Raw genomic sequence first — 19950 nt, forward strand, 5'->3', positions numbered from 1 at the left:
ACATTTTGCAACTCGTTACATAAATAACTATTAAGATCGCACAAAAAAATCCATCATATATTACAGGGTCCTATTGTTACTACATTCGATCCGTCATAATTTTACAGGTTTTTTTCGAACTGTGCACCACCAAACCTGCACAGCAAAAAAATATGAAAGTTAAACAGCACGTAAATTGAAGATCAACTGAAATTTGCGACAGAAAAATGTAAATCGCCAACATTCAACGTCAGCCGAGTAGTCCGCTGCTGGTCAGACGGCTTGTTTACAGATTTTAAAGCATATTCGCTTTAAATTTACATGCATGCTATAACCCAGTCAACCAGTGATCGTATAAGATGTTGCATAAGATGATAAAGTGGAGGCTATATACATACGTACAGTATCAGACAATAAAAATGCACCAAAGTCGTTTTCCCATTCAAACTAGTCAACTTTGGATTGCCATATCTCAGTTATGTCTCAATCAATTGTTTTCATTTTTCTGTGACGAACTACAAAACATTTCAATTTTCAATAACTATTGACAAAATTTATTGTCAAAATTCAACCTATCTGTAACTTTTGTATCAATAGTTATCACTGAACTTTTTCAATAGTTTTTGAAAATTGAAATGTTTCGTATGTAGTTCATCACAGAAAAATGAAAACAATCGGTTGAGACATAACTGAGATATGGCATTCCAAAGTTGACTAGTTTGTATGGGAAAACGGCGTTGGTGCATTTTTATTGTCCGATACTGTACATTTTACATGCGCCTAGATGAAGGCATGCACGCATATGGCCTCCACTTTATCATCTTATGCAACGTCTTATACGATTACTGGTTGTCTGGGAAACCATGCCAGCCACTCTCCGTCGTCAGCTAAAGAACGGCTGCTCGCAGCTGTGGCGGTTTCCCCGTTGTCTCTCTCAGTAATCTTTGCAGCAGTCGGAGCAGGTCGGGAATACGTGCATTATGGTAGAAGCAGTTTAACTTTTACTTTCTGCTGTTCAACAAGCTGAGATGGCCGAGAGAGATCGGGCGTGCTACTCACACTCCAAGGATCTGAGTTCAATTCTCGATTTTTCTTAATATTTTTAACAGATATCTGCAATGTAATTTTAAGATCGCACATAAATTTCCATCATATATGACGGGGTCCTTTTGTTACATTCGATCCGTCATAATTTTACAGGTTTTGTTTTTCGAACTGTGTAACCTCAAAATGATTGACAATTCTCAGGTCATTTTGACAGATTACACACATGCACGAAAAAGACGGATCATGTTTCTACTCTATAGATCTTGTTGCCGTCCTTTTCAAGCTCATGTTACATCTGTCAAAATGACCTGAGAGTTGTCAGTCATTTTGAGGTTAGGTTAGTTGGTGTAATTCTTTATTACACCAACGAACCTAACCTCAAAATGACTGACAGATCTCAGGTCATTTTGACAGATGTAACATGAGCTTGAAAAGGACGGCAACAAGATCGATAAAGTAGAATAGATTATCCGTCTTTGTCGTGCATGTGTGGGGTCTGCCAAAATGACCTGAGAAGTGTCAAACATTTTCATTGCTAGCTTTGTTGGTGTAATGAAGAATAAAGAATTGGTGATTTGATGTTGCATGAAGAAGAAGAAGAAGAAGAAGAAGAAGAAGAGCGATGATGTTTCGAAGATCCCTACCCGTACCACACAGGGGATTATTTTAATGCCTCTATAAAATCTAAAACATCTAATTAAAAACGGTTTGATGTACACACACACTTAATTTTGATTACCGAGTTCGGTAATTTTTTGACGAGATTAAAACTGCTGAGCGACCGAACTCGTTCAGCAAAAATGCATTGTTTACCTTTTCCATACGATTTTGACAGGTGTTTTACTGAACCTCAGTAAAATCGATTACCGAAGCTACCGAGATCATACTGCTGTTCTAATCTCGTCAAAAAAGTACCGAACAGGCAATTCAGAAATAAGTGTGCAGTTCGAAAAAAAACCTGTAAAATTATGACGGATCGAATGTAACAAAAGGACCCCGTCATATATGATGGAAATTTTTGTGCGATCTTAAAAATTACATTGCAGATATCTGTTAGAAAATATAAAGAAAAATTAGGCGCCGAGCGAGAATTGAACTCAGATCCTTGGAGTGTGGGTAGCACACCCGAGCTCACTCGTCTATCTCAATTTGTTAGATTGTAGACAGTCAAAGTTAAACTGCTTCTACCATATTGCATGCATTCCCGACATGTTCCGGCTGCTACAGAGAGTACTGAAAGCACCAGGGTGCGAGGCCGCCATTTTTAAGAATCCAACATATTGTATGTAAACATTTGTGTATCCACAAAGGATTCCATTGTGGATACACGATAGATGTTGGCTCCTGTCAGATGCAATAGGTGGGATTAGGGTTGCCACATACGTGACTGAAAAAGACAACGGGGAAACCGCCACAGCTGCGAGCAGCCGTTCTTTAGCTGACGACGGAGAGTGGCTGGCATGGTTTTTAGCAGATGCATGTAAATTTAAAGCGAATATTTAAAGCGAATATGTTTTAAAATCTGTAAACTAGTCGTCTGACCAGCAGCGGGTTGCTCGGCTGGCGTTAAATGTTGGTGATTAACATTTTTCTGTCGCAAATTTCAGTTGATCTTCAATTTACGTGCTGTTTAACTTTATTTTTTTTTGCTGTGTAGGGTGGACGGACTACATATCAGGGTTGAAAAAATCTCATTCAATTGAATGAATTTCTGCTGAACTGAATGCGTTTGACATTCATTTTCAGCTCCGCTGTGAGATACTTGAAAGTGAACGCAGAAAAATTCAACTACATTGTGGAGGTAATGACTGCACCATCATCAACACACGCTCTGCGCTGATGGATGCTTCAATTCAACACCGGCCGCATGAATGCGACTCGCCCATAAGCAAACGTGGTGAATTTTTGTCTTTTGAGTGCCGGTCACAGGAAAAATGTTGCTTTTGAACCTTGCCGTCTCCCCAGTGTGAGCGAAGAGAGAATTTTTATTCTCTTTTCAATTGCCTCCGTGAAGGACAGAAGCTTCAACGTCAGAAGCGGTGTGGTGAAAAGACAAAAACAAAAACTCACGTTCGTTGGAAGCTTCGGAATTTTTGCAACCGTGCTACATATTGAACGTACAAATTAAAACTAAACATTTTTTTCTTGATAAGGTACTTAATTTGTAGTCCGTCCAAAGTCTAACACCGTACCTACATCAAACCGTTTTTAATTAGATTTTGTTTTAGATTTTATAGAGGCATTTTTAAATCTTTCCCTGTGTTATACACTCAGGGAAAAAACAAGCGAAATTCATCGAAATACCTTATGAAAATTTGCTATAACTAATTCTTATGGATGACATAAGAATACACAGCTAATCGCGTTCGGTAATTTTTACCGAAATCTCAACCGCTGAGCGTTCGGTAATGGATTTTTAACGAAACTCTGTAAAAATCTAACAAATTTCGGTAAAATGTTATCGTTTAACTGTCAAACTCTAACGAACTTCGGTAAAAGTTGTTACCTTTACCGAATTTTTCCTGTAATACAAACTTAACGGTTGAGATTTCGGTAAAACATTACCGAAGTCGGTGATTTTTTCTAACTGCGTACCTTATGAAAATTGATTGTGCTTGCTATTCTTTATTACACCAACGAACCTAACCTCAAAATGACTGACAGGTCTCAGGTCATTTTGACAGATGTAACATGAGCTTGAAAAGGACGGCAACAAGATCGATAAAGTAGAATATATGTTTAGCAAATAATACAATACGTGCTTTCAGTTTGAGCGTTTATTCAGGAATGGTCTAGTTAAGTCAAGTGTCAAAAGTCTGTTATCAGTCATGGCCTACTAGTGATTGGGGATAGCTTAGTTAGAAGATAAGTAATATTTAATACTACATTTGGTCATCCTGTCTCGTCGATGTCCCCATCGACATTATAATCTAAAAGTAAACTGGAATTTGAGAGCCATTTACGCATGTTATTCGGCGAACATACAGAGCTGAACGGTAAATTTGATATTTGAAAGCCGTCGATGTCTGTAATAAAGTAACGATCATTTGGCAGTATTTTTTTCACAACATAATGACCTTTGTATTTTTTAGATAGTTTATTGTCTGTGCTGGTTTTCAAAACAACAAAATCTCCTTCTTTATAATTTTGCACAGCTTTTCGTTTTCGATCCACCATTTCTTTATTATAAGCCTGAAGTTTAAGTATATTATCTTGAGCCTGTTCTCGAATTTCTAATAAATTACGTCTTTGTGATATAGGTTGATTATTTTTAACAAACATTTCAATGTTATTCGTTTCGAAATTCAAATTATTCTGTTGTATACCGAATAATACCACGCTAGGAAAGTTTTTAATGGCTCTATTATAAGTATTGTTGTAGACGTATTCCAAATTTGAAAGTAATTTGTCCCATGGGAGGTACGTATCATCAATAAATTTAGCTAACATTGGAGTTAAAGTTCTATTGATTCTTTCAGCCTGTCCATTCGCCTCTGGAGTATAAGATGCTGTTTTATTATGTGCAATACATCGATCCATACAAAACTTTTTGAAACTTGAAGAGGTGAAACAGCTACCTCTATCAGTAATTATTCTTATTGGTTTACTGTAGTGGTTAATATATAATATTAAACTATCAATGACTTCTTTTGTGTTTGTTGTTTTAGTTGGGTAAAATTTAACATACTTCGTAAAAGCATCTACAATAACAAGAATGTATTTGAAATTTTTCGATGACCGTAGCTGAATTGGACCATAATGATCTAAATGGATTGTATGAAATGGCACTTGACCTTTACCAATATTTTTTAGAAACCCTTCCTTTTTTGTATCCGATGGACTGTAAAAAATACAACTTAAGCAATTATTTATGTACTTTTTGACTATCTTCCTCATCTTTGCAAACCAATAAAACTTTTTGACTTCTATAATAGTTTTCTCTATACCAATATGGCCTAATTTATCATGACAAATTCGTATTATGTTATCAATCATTGTTTTGGGTACTACGAGTAAAAGATTTGCATTGTGTTTTCGAAATAATACTCCATTTTTTAATTCAAAGTTAGGGAAAGAAGTCGACTCCAAATGAGTTTTAATATTCCTAATTTTTTCGTCTTGCTCCTGTGCTAAAATAATGTTTCTTTCGATATCCTCAGTATCTAACAAACATATATTGGACTCCTTATACTGATTTGAATGTTTATTCAATATTTTTTCCTCCTTTTCATTCATTGATATTCTACTCAAAGCATCCACGTGCTGCATTTTCATTCCGTCCCTATATTCCAAACTGTAATTATAATTCTCTAAAAATAGAGCCCATCTGCTAATTTTAGGATTGATTTCTTTCTTAGCCAAAGTTTGGGCCAAAGCATTACAATCTGTGAAAATTTTAAATTTGATACCGGACAAATATACATGAAATCTTTTGACAGAATGGACAACCGCTAGTGTTTCTAGTTCAAAACTGTGTAACTTATGTTCATACTCATCTGTTTTCTTGCTATAGTAACTAACTGGGTGAAAATTTCCATTATTTTGCTTTTGCAATAAAATTGCGCCAAATCCATGAGAGCTCGCATCACAATGCAATTGTGTTTCAGCTTTCGGATCATAAATGGCCAAAACTGGAGCTGATAGTAGCTTTTCTCTTAGAAGTTCAAAAGCACTGATTTCGGTATCATTAAAAACAAATTCAATATCCTTTTTCAACAAATTATACAAAGGTCTAGCAATCGAGGCAAAATTTTTGATAAATTTTCTGAAATAACTAGTTAAACCTAAAAATCTCTGAACATCTTTTGTACTTTTGGGTAATGGAAAATTTGATATCGATTCAATGTGAGCTTTACTTGGTTTCCTTCCAAATTCGTTAATAGTGTAGCCCAAATAATCTATTTCGTAAAGGCAAAACTTACATTTTTCAAAATTTAGTTCCAGTAAATTTTTACTTAAAATCTCTAAAACTTTTTTTAAAATTTCAAAATGTTCTTCAATTGTCTCAGAAGCAATCAAAATATCATCTATGTAAACAACAACCTTTCCTTCATCTATAAGTGGTTTTAAAATTCTATTGATAAATCTTTGAAACACAGCAGGTGCATTGCATAGGCCAAATGGAACTTTTAAATACTCATATTGCCCATTTGGCGTAACGAAAGATGTGTATTTGGTACAATCAGAAGCAATTTTAATTTGATGGAAACCTGATTTTAAATCTAGAATGGAATATACTTTTTTACCTTTAAGTTTATCAAAAATGTCTTCTATCAACGGTAAGGGGTAGTTGTCACGATATGTATCTTTATTTAATTTTCGATAGTCTACGCATAATCTAATATCATCATCTTTCTTTGGAATAACTACAATGGGACTCGCAAATGGTGAATCACTCTCTTCAATTATCCCTAACTTAAGCAGTTCCTCAACTTTGTTGTTTACTTTAATTTTATCGTTCTGAGAAAGTCTTCTAGGCTTAAAATGAAATGGTGCAGCGGTCTTTAATACAATTTTCATTTCGTAATTTACTTCAGGAGAAATCGGTCGTTGAAAATTAAAATAATAGCTCTTTAAAATTTGATTTAAATTTGCCAAATGATGCTCACCAATATTACCCACAGTTTTAACGGTATTCAAATTACAAATCAAATTGTTTACCTTTATATCAGCTCTGGTTGTATCACCCTTAACTTCTTTTGGAAATACGCGAATTCTGCTCTCTTCAATTATTGTTTTCATTCCAGGGTCAAGAATCACGTCTCTTCCGATTATAGCATCATAGGAAAATATATACGAGTCAGGAACCACCAAAAAATTAATTCTGAAAAATAAATTTTGAATTTTTACCACAGTAACCAATCTACCCACAATCTTGAGTCCAGTTCCTCCGATACCCTTGAAAGATCTTTTACTATTATACGGAACAATGTTTGCGCGATTTACTAAACCAAGACGTATCAAACAAACTGGACTTCCTGTATCAAACAAAGCTTTCAATTTGATTTCAAACTCAGTTAACTCAATATCTACCAATCCGTCAAAGTCTACAGTCTTATTCTCCATGGTTTGGTTCTGAACTACAGCAAGCCTTGGAGGTATTCCGTTTGCACCGTCCTTTCTGTCACCAGTAATCCTCTTTGATGGTGGCCGGTTGTACGTTTCTCCTGTGTGGTGTTTTTTCGGTTTGAAACAGTTTGCAACAATGTGTCCCGCTGAGTTACAATTGAAGCAAACAGGAGCGCTTGAAAAAGTTTGTCTGGGTAGCCGAATAGTTTGAAAAGCTTTCAGGAGACTTGAAGTAGACGAGAGTCCGCTAATTTTAGCCTGGTTTTTCAAATGACGATCCGGGATTCCTTCAATTACATATTCAACAAATTCAGCTTCATTCATTCGCAAAGGCATGGCAAGGTTTCTTTTTTCCAGAAAGTATTCCAAAAACGTCTCTTCTTGTTTCCACTTGCGATGTGTTAGTTTTCTTCTAATTTCCAATGAACTGACTGCAACGTTAAAGGAGTTTTTGATCAGGTTGAGTACTTCCAAATAATGCTTCAAGAATAATTCCGGTTGTGAACATAGCCAAACACATGCATTTCCTTGCATGTGCTTGAAAATCGCTAACTTCATGACTTCTTCTTCAACATTAAATGTACTTCTTACTTGCTCCACTGTATTGGCGAAAAAATTGACATCCTCGGTTGGAGATCCAGAAAAGTACGGCAAAAAGGCACACAATTCATCCAACTTGATACAACGATTTGTTTGATTGACTGTAACATCCGTGTTTCTTCTGACTTCTCCACTGCCGCCGCTATTATTGCGTTCAAATTCCGCTCTATTTTCGTGACTTGATCCTGCGTGTACCGTACCAGATTCATTGTTGGCATCGAGAGAAGGAAAGCCTGTTCCGAGATTCTCCAGAGCTTCAACATCCGATCGCAAAGGACTTCGCAGGAACATTTTGGGTTACCCCACTTCTGAAGTTTTAGCAAATAATACAATACGTGCTTTCAGTTTGAGCGTTTATTCAGGAATGGTCTAGTTAAGTCAAGTGTCAAAAGTCTGTTATCAGTCATGGCCTACTAGTGATTGGGGATAGCTTAGTTAGAAGATAAGTAACATTTAATACTACAATATGATCCGTCTTTGTCGTGCATGTGTGTGGTCTGCCAAAATGACCTGAGAAGTGTCAAACATTTTCATTGCTAGCTTTGTTGGTGTAATGAAGAATGACATATTTCATAAGACAGACTTATGAAAAGAACAAAAAAAAATCCCAAAATGGTGCAGACTGGACTCGATCCATGAACGTTGGGATCCCCAAGCCCGTTTTTTATCCACACGGCTACCGACGTTTGAGAATACCATGTTGCTAAACATGAATAAAAGCCAAGCTGTGAGATGATTTTACGTCATAGAGCAGAGCTGCCACATTACCTGTATTCCGTACACGAAAAAAGTTGGCACCCCCTCGTTTATTTTGCTACCTCAAAGTATTTTACTAAGACTGAAAGCTTAAAAAATAGTTCCAAAAATATACTATTTTTTGAGTTAACAAACTTGTTCCATTGCCTTGCGGTTTAAAAATAAACGAGGGGGTGCCAAATTTTTTTTTCGTATACAACCCTGTATGTGGCAGCTCTGTCATAGAGTGACCTTATGAAATTCATCCGAATCATTATGAATTACACAGCAAAAAAATAAAGTTAAACAGCACGTAAATTGAAGATCAACTGAAATTTGCGACAGAAAAATGTTAATCACCAACATTTAACGTCCAGCCGAGCAACCCGCTGCTGGTCAGACGGCTAGTTTACAGATTTTAAAACATATTCGCTTTAAATTTACATGCATCTGCTATAAACCATGCCAGCCACTCTCCGTCGTCAGCTAAAGAGCGGCTGCTCGCAGCAGTGGCGGTTTCCCCGTTGTCTCTTTCAGTACTCTCTGCAGCAGCCGGAACATTTTTTGAATGTGTGCAATACGGTAGAAGCAGTTTAACTTTGACTGTCTACAATCTAACAAATTGAGATAGCCGAGTGAGCTCAGGTGTGCTACCCACACTCCAAGGATCTGAGTTCAATTCTCGCTCGGGGCCTAGTTTTTCTTTATATTTTCTAACAGATATCTGCAATGTAATTTTCAAGATCGCACAAAAATTTCCATCATACATATATGACGGGGTCCTTTTGTTACATTCGATTCGTCATAATTTTACAGGTTTTTTTCGAACTGTGTTGCCATAGGAATCCGAATATTTTCATATTATTTTCCTCTGCTTTCTGCAACATCTACACACAGCAACATCTGCAACCTATCTGCCGAAGACCACATTATCAAGAAGACTGCTGAAAATCGAGGTCTCTGCTAGCAGCGCCACCCCGGATAAAGGTGGCACTATTCATGATAGTATGTGTAAACTTTTACACAAAGGTACCACCTTAGCTCACCAGGCGGCGGTGCCGTCGGTGACGCTTGCCGTTAGTACGGGATAATAACAGAGTTGCATGTCTTCTTGATAAAATAGTCTTCGCTATCTGCAGCAGCCGAAGCAAGCCGGCAATTCGTACGTTATGGTAGAAGCAGTTTAATTTTGACTGACAGAAAGTCATCAACCAGAGATAGCCGAGAAAGCTCGAGCGTGCTACTCACACTCCTAGGATCTTAGTTCGATTCTCGCTCGAAGTTCAACTTTGCTATATATTTTCTAACAGATATCTACAATATAATTTTAAGATCGCACAAAAATTTCCATCATTTATGAGGGCGTTCTTTTGTTACATTCGATTCGTCAAATAGCTATTTCTCCTCAAATTTCTCAAGAAATTCCTCTCATAAATTATTTAAACTTTTCATAAAACTATTTACTCAGGACTTCTTTCTTTATTTTTCCAACATTTTTTTTTTTCAGAGATTCCTCCAGGAACTTTTCTGAGATTCCACCACGAATTCTCCAAAGGATTCCTTATATAACTTCGCCAGGGCTTCCACCAGGAATTTATCCGGAGATTCCTTCAGAGATTTTTCAAGGAATTGGTCTAATAGTCCATCCAGGATTTTTTTTTTCCAATAATTCCTCCAGGCATTCCTTCAGTTCACCAGCGAGTCTTCAAGAAAATCCTTCCATTATTATTGCATATAAGAATCTCTCTCAAGAACTTCTTCCACGGCTTCCCCAAGAATTTCACCAGGAGACTCTTTAAAAAAAATCTCTAGCAGTTTCTCCTGGTATGCCTCCAGGGATTTCTCTAGAATTTACTTCAGAATTCCTCCGGAAATTATTTTACTGATTCCTCCAGAAATTTCTCCAGGTACCCCTGCTCTTAAAATTCCAACAGGAATTCCTCAAGAATTTCCTCCAGAAATATTTCCGGGGATAACTCCAGGGAATCTTCCGAAAAATCCTCCAGGAATTACTCAAGAAATAACTGCAGAAATTACTTCTGGGATTACTTCGAGAATTCCTACAGGGTTTCCTGAGAGAATTTCTCCATGAAATACTGCTAAAATTCCTCCGAGAATTCCTCTAAGGATTCCTCCAGGAATTCCACGGGGATTACTCCAGGAAATCCTCCAGAAATCCTTTTTTTTATTCTTAATCACTTAACCTAATTTTCAGCTCTATTGTCCACTGGGCACTACGTGAGCAATTTCAATTGACAGCTGCACTTACATTTTTGTACAGCGCCTAGATTCTTTTCTACTTTATCGAACTGGCTGCCTTTCTGCTGCTTTCACTTTTTCTACTTCATACCTAGTAGAATGATGAGCACAAGGATGATGATGGATGGCCGTTGTTCCTTTCCAGTCCGATTGGGGTCCATTATGAGTAGCAGTTCGCCGATGTCCAGGTATCCGGGTCCGTTTGAGTCATGGGGCTCAGAAGAGGGTCAGTGTCAGTTGCTCTCGGGGGAAAAGCAACTGACGAAAAATTGCAAGTGTCGGGACTGGGAATCAAACCCATGACCATCCGCATATGAAGCGAACGTGTGACCAACTACGCCACGGGCCCCGGCTATCCAGAAATCCTGCCAGAAATTATTCCAGATATGCCTTCAGGAATTCCCCCTAGAAATCCTCCAGAAATTTCTCCAAAATATCTTCAATGAATTGCTTTACCAATACCTTTGGAAATTTTGCTAGGGATTCCTCAAGAGAATTCTCAAGAAGGTCCTCCAAGAATTCTTGCGGGAATACCTCCATGAATTCTTTCAAAGATTTCTCCTGAGATTTTTCCACAAATTCCTCCAGAATTCCGTCCAACGAATCCTACAGAAAATTTTCCAATTTTTTCTCCAGGAATTCCTCCACGAATTTCTCCAGAAGTTTCTCAAAGAATTCTTTCAGGAATTTCTCTAGGATAACCTCCAAGAATTCCTTTAGAAAATTCTCCGAGAATATCTCCATGAATTTTTCCATGTTTTTTGTCTAAATCAAAATTATCTTCCGGATAATCCTTTAGAAATTCCTTCAATAATTTTTCCAGGAATTTCTTAAAGCATTTCTTGAGGAGTTCCTTCAAGAATTCCTCGAAGAATTTCTCCATGAAATTCTCCAAGAATTCCTCCAGGACTTTCTCCAGCAATTTCTCCAGGATGTTTACCATAATTTCCAACTAGGGAGCATCCACACATGACGCAGCAGCAGTGGCGTAGCCACGGGGGGGGGGGGGTTTAGGGGTAAAACCCCCCAGAGCCAAAATTTCTGGAACAAATTTCCAGTATAAAACGCTTTATAACAAAGAATTTTTCGGCTGCGCCGCTATTTTTAACCTACGGCTTAAATTGAGTTTACATATTTACGAAATGTGAGTGTCAAATAAAAAATATTATTATTGAACATCGAAAACTCTCAGAGCAAATTTCTCGCTACGCATTGCGCAGCAGTTTTTGGACAACTTGCAACACCCTCCTTTCTCCTCGTGCTCTACTTTCCCATATCAATACATGGCTAGTAGCAATTTCAGAGACTCCCCCCTCTCCCTTAAATGGATGGTCCCCAAGAAAATCCTCCAAAAATTATTTCAGGAATTTTTCCAAGAATCCCTTCAACTTTTCCTCCAGGAACAGGAATTCCTGAAGGAATTGCTCAAGGTGTTTTTACAGGAATTCATCCAGGAATTACTCCAGAAATTCCTTCATTAATTCCTTCAGGAACTCCTTCAGAATTCCTTCAGTTTTTTTTCAGAAATTCTTCCAGTATCTCATTCCTCCAAGAATTTCTCCAAAAATACCTTTAGGATTTCCTCCAGGGATTCCCCATTTCAACAAGGAATCACTGGAAGAACATGTGCAGGAAAATCTGAAGGATTGTTGTTTAATAAAGCTGATACAAATTTCGATTTTTTATCTCCCTCTGCCCTTAAAAAAATATTGGTTGGATTTTGCGTTATGAGGGGGCACCTAAAAAATTTGTATCAAAATATCGAGTTTTGCTAAAAAAAAATAACAAATCCGATGAGTTTGTAATATTTTTCAGATTATATGCTTTATTATTTTTATCCCCCCCCCACGACCAATTAAAGAGTGGTGGGACAAAAAGTGAAACAAATATTTGTAACGCCCTACCTGCTCTTAAAAAGAATTCCTGAAATACCTGGAGGTTCCCAAACTTTCAGGTGCGTCACCCCCTTTTGCCAGCAGACATACTTTTCGCGACCCACCATAGAAATGCCCTCATTAGATGTCTGTTACAGTAAAATATTCTACTGTCCCTCGCAACCCCCTGGATGAAGGCCGGCGACTCCCCTGTGGGGTCGCGACCCACAGTTTGGGAAACCGCCCTAGATGAATGGAGAGTATGAATGGAGAATTCCTGGAGGAATTCATTGAAAAATTTCTGAAATTCCTGGCGAAAAATGAAGAGAAATTAGAGAAGCAATCTATGGAAGAATTCGTTTTGAGACCCCGAAGAAATCTCTGCAGAAATTTCCTATGGGAAGTTCTAGTGAAATTCCTGGTGAAATCTCTGGACGGAGTTCTAGGGGAATTCCTAAAAAAATTTGCGATGAACCCCAGGAGGAATGTTTGGCTCTCGTGAGAGATTTCTGGACCAATTCATGGAGAATACTCAGAAAAATTTGAAAGCCATATCTGCAGAAATTCCCAATGGAATTCTTGGAGGAAGTCTGGGAAAAATTCTTGGAGGCATTCCTGGAGGAATTCTTGCAGGTACTCCTAGAGAAATTCCGGAAGGAATTCACTGGAATTTTTTGGAAGAATTGCTGAAGTAATTTCCGGAGAAATTTCTCCAGAAACTGATTCAGACATTCTTCCAAAACATTTCAACAAGAATTTCTCCGATAACTTCAATAAGGATTCTTCCAGGAATTTCTCCCAGAATTTTTCGAGGAGTACCTCCAAGAATTTCTGCAGGAATGCCTCCAAGAATTCTTCTCGAACTTCTTCCAAGTATTCCATAAGAAATTTATGCAGAGATGTCTTTTATATTCCTCTGAGTTTCCTCCATGAATATATCCAGGAATCTCTCACGAGATTGTTCCAGGAATTCCTTAGGGAATTCCGCCAAACATTATTCTAGAGTTTCCTCCAGGGTTTCATCGAAGTTTTTTCTTGGAATTCCCCTAGGACTCTGTCCAGAGATTCCACCAGTAATTGCATTCGAATTTTTGCCAAGGTTCTTGGTTCAGTTCAAGCTCGCATCTCGAAGTGAACAGACGCTTTTGTTCTGCTGTCGAATTGTTTTCGGTTTTTGTTTATCAGTACACAGTACAATATGTGTAGCTCAGTTGCAGTGGATAAAACGTTGGCATTTCTTTTTCCAAGAGATGCCGCACAACCAAATGTGGCTGATATGGCCCGTTTCATCAAAGCGCTGAAAGGGGATCCTACGTCGATGGAAACGGCGTACCGTTCGCGAACGCTTTCCGGCCGAGTTCAAGCTCAACATGTTCACCGGAGTACGCGGAGTCTACATAGACGTGAAGCAAAAAATCCCAGAGATTGTGTATTTTCGTAATCGAAAAGGTAGATTGTACTACGACGGATTGGTACAAAAGTGTTTCAACTGCAATTCGGACACACACTTCAAGAAGGCTTGCCCGGTTCTTCGCGAGCAACAGAAGGAAGACGTACAGCAGCCAACAACAGTAGCGCACGTGGTCAACGAAGTTAAGGAGAGAGCAAAGGAGAAAATCATCGTTGATGATTTTGTGGATGGGCTATCGAGAAATGAAGAACACACCAAAAAACAAGTGAAAACGAAGAAAATAGAGGCAAAGCGTCAACGTTCGTTCGAATCTAACCCAGAATCTGACTCAGGGTCAAATCAACAGACACAAAAGAAGCAGAATAAAGCCGATGCGATCTCGAGCGACAGTGATAATAGCTTGACTTTTGTTCCTGTCTCATCTGTCAACAAGAGTAGATACCGAATAGCAATGTACGAATGGATCGACAACGAAGGTGAACGACGACAATTGATTAAAGAGGACAAACAGAAAATTGCTGAAACTATCGGAATCCCGTTGGATCAGTTGACTTTCTACCATAGTTGATTTTTTTGTATTTATTGTGAAGCTAAATTTTGTTATATCCTATTATTATAAACTATTGAATTTGGCTCCGTAAAGTGCCCCGCACAATTGAGCCTTTTAAATAAACGAATTAAGAAAAAGGTTCTTGGTTCGAATCCATATTCCAACAGACACTTTTTTTAAATTGTAAATCGGGTCCATGGTAAATTTGAAAAAAAAACATCAATCTGTTGAAATGAAATCAAACTCAGTCTGCACATATTTAGTGGCTTTGTGTATTTAAATTAACCCTGCAAAATAGTAAATTCAACCGCAAGCCGTCTTTCAGTTCTATAGAATTTGTTTAGGAATTTCTCCAAGAATTTCTCGAGAATCTTGTCCATTTATTTCTACAGAACATACTCCAAAAGATCCTCTAGGAATTCCTCCACAATTCCCCCAAGAATTTCCTTCAGAAATTCTTCGAGAAACTCTTCCAGCATTTTCTGCAAGAATTCCTCTAGGATTTATACAAGAGTTTTCCAGGATTCTATCTAAACATGTCTCCTGTAATTTCTTGAAAATTTATTAAAGGCATTTCTGAAGCAATTTCTGAAAAAAAATGGTTAAGGAATTTCTGAAGGAATTTTTTGTCTTGTATTGAATTTCCGAACCCCCTAAGCAGAATACCCTCTCCAAATGGGTGTAATCAGTGTTGTATCTTTTAATTCCACCCTTTTGCTTATCCTTTAACATATACGCGTATTTCGTCTACCACTTGTAATCTTCCTCAGTGTCAGTTATCCAGAAGTTACTGGTGAAATCTCTGGACGGAGTCCTAGGGGAATTCCAAGAAATAACATCTGCGAAACCCTGGAGGAATCTCTAGAGTAATATTTGGCGGAATTCCCTAAGGAATTCCTGGAGCAATCTCGTGAGAGATTCCTGGAAAAATTCATAGAGAAATCTCAGATGAACTTGAAAGGCATCTCTGCAGTAATTCCTTATGGAATACTTGGAGGAAGTCCTAGAAGAATTCTTGGAGGCATTCCTGGAGGAATCCTTGTTGAAATTCATGGAAGAATTCTTGCAGATTTGTTTTTGGAGAAATTTCTCAGGAAATTCCTCCAGAAATTCTTCCAGAAAATTTCTGCAAGAATTCTGCCAGGAATTCCACCAAGATTTCCAACAAGGATTCCTCCAAGAACTCTTCCCAGAATTTCTCTAGGAATACCTACAAGAATTCCTCCAGGAAAGCCTCCAAAAATTCTTCCAGGACCTCCTCCAAGAATTCCATAAGGAATTTCTGCAGATATGCCTTCAAATTCCTCTGAGTTTCCTCCATGAATTGGTCCAGGAATCTCTCACGAGAGCCTAGCATTTCTCTATAGATTCCTCCAGGGGTTCGTCGAAAAATGTTTAAGGAATTCGCCTAGGACTCTGTCCAGAGATTTCACCAGGAATTTCACAAGAACTTCCTTTTGGAAATTTCTGCATAGATTTCTCCGGGATCTCACCACGAATTCCTTCAGGAATTGCTTCTCTAATGTGTCTTAATTTTCCGTCAGGAATTCTTCCAGAAATTTTAAAATGAATTCCTCCAGGAATTCTGCATTCATTCTCCAATTCATCTAGGGATTTTTTTAATAATTCTTCCAGATATTTCAGAAAATCTTTTAAAGGATTCCTCCAGCAGTTATTTAAAAACAATCCTTCCGATTTTCCTGCATATGTTCTTCCAGTGATTCCTTGTTAATATCGTACAAGGATCTCTCATATGAATCCTTCCCTAAAATTTAAACTCCAAAAATTACTTTAAAAATTCTTCCAGGAATTTAAAAATTCCTTCACGAATTTCTCCTCCAATTTCTACAGAACTTCTGTTAAAAATCCACCATAAATTATTCCAGGGATTACTCAAGATATTACTCAGTTATTCCTAAAAAAATCGTCTAGGAATTCCTCCAGAAGTCCCATCAGAAATTGCTCTGGGGATTCATCCAACAATTCCTCCAGGGATTACTTCAAGACTTCCGCCAGAAAATCCCCCTGAAATTTTCTCCAGGAATGCCTCCAATGATTCCTTCAGAAATTCTCTTAAAACTTTCACCAGTGATTCCTCCGAGACTTCCTACTGGAGGTCCTCCAGAAATTCCTCCAAGAAATCGTTCAGGGATTCCTCCAGGAATAGTTCCATAGCTTTCAGAGATTGTTCTAGAGCCCTCTCCAGAAATCCATCCAGGTATTGCTCCAGGGATTCCTCCAGATCTTTTTTCAAGAATAACTCTAGAAAGTCCTCTCGGAATTCCTCCCGGCATATCTGTAGAAGAATTGTGATTTCGGATGAAAATTTATCACTCTTCAAAGTTTCGACGTCTTATTTTAGAAAATATATCGATATGATAAAACTCAATGCTTTAAAATAAGTACGACCACGGTTTTCATTAGTCAAATAGGTTCAAACTTTTACTGCAAATTTATTGTAATAATTTGAAATAAAAAATCTATAATTTTGCTTTCGGGGTGAAATCAATCAGTTAATGATATGCCTTTGTAAGTGCTGGAAATATGTTTTCCACGTGAAATAACCATCCCAGAATGCGATAAACTACGTCAATTTTTTGCAACGTTTTTAAATTTTAAGTTTTTTTTTTTTAAGTTTAAAGTTTGATAAATCCAAAGAAAACGCCTGCAACTGTGCAATTGCCTTACGTTTTACATATAGAACTTTTGATAACGAAATCGGATTGAGCGAATCCTTGCCAACTATAGGGTAGTGGACATATTTTGGCCCGGGCAGATATTTTTACAATATCTTCGCAATTTTTTATTGGAAGTTCCAATAATAATTTGCCGAGATTATGTAGGTCTAGGAATTCCTCCATGAATTTCTCCAGGCTATTTATAATCCAAGAAATTCTCCAGGAATTTCTCCAAGATTTTTTCCAAGAATTTCTCAAGGAATTTTTCAACAGATATCTCCAAAAATTTCTTCAAAATTCCTACAGAAATTCCTCAAGGACATCCTGCGAGTTTAAGATATGTATGGAAAACAACCAGATTAGTCGACGCACCAAAATTCGAATTTTCAACTTGAACGTGAAATCTGTGCTGCTATACGCCAGTGATACCTGGTGTGTATCAGTGGAGAACACTCAACGGCTGCAGGTCTTCATAAATAGATGCCTGCGGTATATAATTCGTGCAAGGTGGACAATTGGATCTCCAATGTGGAGCTCCATTGTCGATGTAATCAAGAGCCGATAGAGACAGAAATTCGGGAGCGAAAGTGGAGGAAGGTCGGCTACACTCTAGACAGGGGCGGAAACGAAATCTGCAAGTAAGCGTTAGACTGGAACCCAGCAGGACATCGCAGCAGAGGCAGACCCAGAGGCTCATGGCGGCGCTGTTTCAACAACGAAATCAAACAAGTCGACAGAAATTTGACCTGGTCACAGGTCAAGGCGATGTCTGGCAATCGTCCAGGATGGAAATCTTTCAATTCAGCCCTCCGTACCACCGTGGGTGCCCAGGACTAAAAGTAAAGTAATTATCTTCCAGAAATTGCTCCTGCAATTGTTGTGAGAATTCCTCAAGGAATCCTTCCACGAATTCCTAGGAGAATTCCTCCAAAAAATCCTGCAAAAATTACTTCAGAATCTCACTCAGGAAACACTCTAAGAATTTCTCCAGGAGTTCCTTCGAAAGTTCTTCTTCCTACAAGAATTGTTCTAGGAATTTCTACGTGAATTCCTTAAATATTTTTGTCAAGATTTCCTCCAGCAATTTTTCCAATAGTTTTTCCATAAATTTGTCCAAGAATTTTCAAGGAAATTCTACAAGATTTCCTGTAAGGTTGATACAAATTTAATTTTGACTTTTCTTTCCCCTGTCTGTCTCCAAAAAAATCAGGCTTGATATTCCAATTGGGGGGGAGGTGGGTTTGTCAGATAAAAAAATTAACGAGTATCGGGTCTTGCTAGAAACGAATCCGATGAGTTTTTAATATTTTTCATATTAAATGCTTTGTTATTTTTATCCCTCCCCCTCGACCAGCCAAAGAGTGGTGGAACAAAAAGTGAAATAAATATTTGCATACTTAGATTATCGCAAGTTCCAAATCGTTTTGGCATAACGTTTCGCCCTACTTCATTCAGCCATCATCAGATACAAAACGTTTGTTCTCCATCACTGTTGATAGACCACAGTGGTGGAGAACAAACGTTTTGTATCTGATGATGGCTGAATGAAGTAGGGCGAAACGTTATGCCGAAACAATTTGGAAAGTATTTTTCACCGAACAAAATCAACAAATTTCGAAACATACTTTGAGAACATTTGATATGAGATCCCATATTTTATTTTGAGAGGCGCAGAAGTTCATGCCTTTGGTATCAAATTTTGATGAGCGCAATTTTCTCATTCTATTTTTGAAATATTATGTTTCCAGTTCAAAACCAAACTAGCGACATTTTTTTCATTTACTTCCGCTGCTTTTTCCTTACGTTGTCGGAAGTGGGGCGCTATATTGTACACCTGCTCTACTGCGTCCACTTCCGACAACGTAAGGGAAAAGCAGCGGAAGTAAAAGAAAAAATGTCGCTAATTCGGTTTTGAACTGGAAACATAAAATATCAAGGGCATTTCCTTCTGCTGAAATTCAAAATGCAACTCATTGAAATGCGCAGGAAGTTTCACATTGTTATCAATTTACGATGAGGACTGTTTTCGAATCTGACATCGCCACTTTCTATTTAGGGATGCCGAAATAGTAGTTTACGCAACAAGGTGCAGAATGACGATTTTTACAGCACGAGTCGTACATTTATCCAACGAGGCTTGCCGAGTTGGATAATTACGACGAGTGCTGTAAAAATGGAGTTCTGCACCGAGTTGCGTACAACGTTTTTTGCAAGTTCATAAATTACTGCTTGAACAAAAATTTTCATCAAACTGCATACTGATGCTCATAGCCATGTTTAAGAAAATCTGATCATAGCAGGTTACACAGTGCAGTTGTCACAATTTTTCAAAACTGCATCCAGAAAGCATCAAGAAGATGATCAAAACTGAAAAGAGTGCTGTAATGATTCATTACGCAACGCAAATCAGTGCTGTAATGAACCATTACAGCACTGTTAATTTGGTGCAGGAAAGTAGGCCTTTTCCTGTCAGATTTGCATGAGGTAAAACAGCCTATTACGATGAGAAATTGCAAAAAAATATTACACTATTTTAAGTATATGATGAGCGCAATTTTCCCATCTAAGATTAACACTTTTCTGTGAGCGGGAAAATTGTTTTATTTGCTATATTTTGGGAAACCGTAAAATCGTCACATTGAGCCCAATGCTTGATTTATTTATATGGGGGGCGTAGCATCATAGGGGGCGCAGCTATTTTGAAATCTTGGGTAACCAGCTCTGATTTTACCATGACAGCACTGGATA

General features: G+C 37.8%; 1 protein-coding gene across 2 annotated transcripts in view; it reads right to left on the minus strand.

Annotated features, from left to right (window-relative positions):
• The window catches only part of LOC109432643 (D-beta-hydroxybutyrate dehydrogenase, mitochondrial), a 573848-nt gene that overhangs the window by 57168 nt on the left and 496730 nt on the right, over positions 1-19950 (minus strand). The window lies entirely within an intron of this gene.

This window comes from Aedes albopictus, chromosome 3, assembly GCF_035046485.1.
Source record: "Aedes albopictus strain Foshan chromosome 3, AalbF5, whole genome shotgun sequence".
In the NCBI taxonomy this organism is placed as follows: domain Eukaryota; kingdom Metazoa; phylum Arthropoda; class Insecta; order Diptera; family Culicidae; genus Aedes; species Aedes albopictus.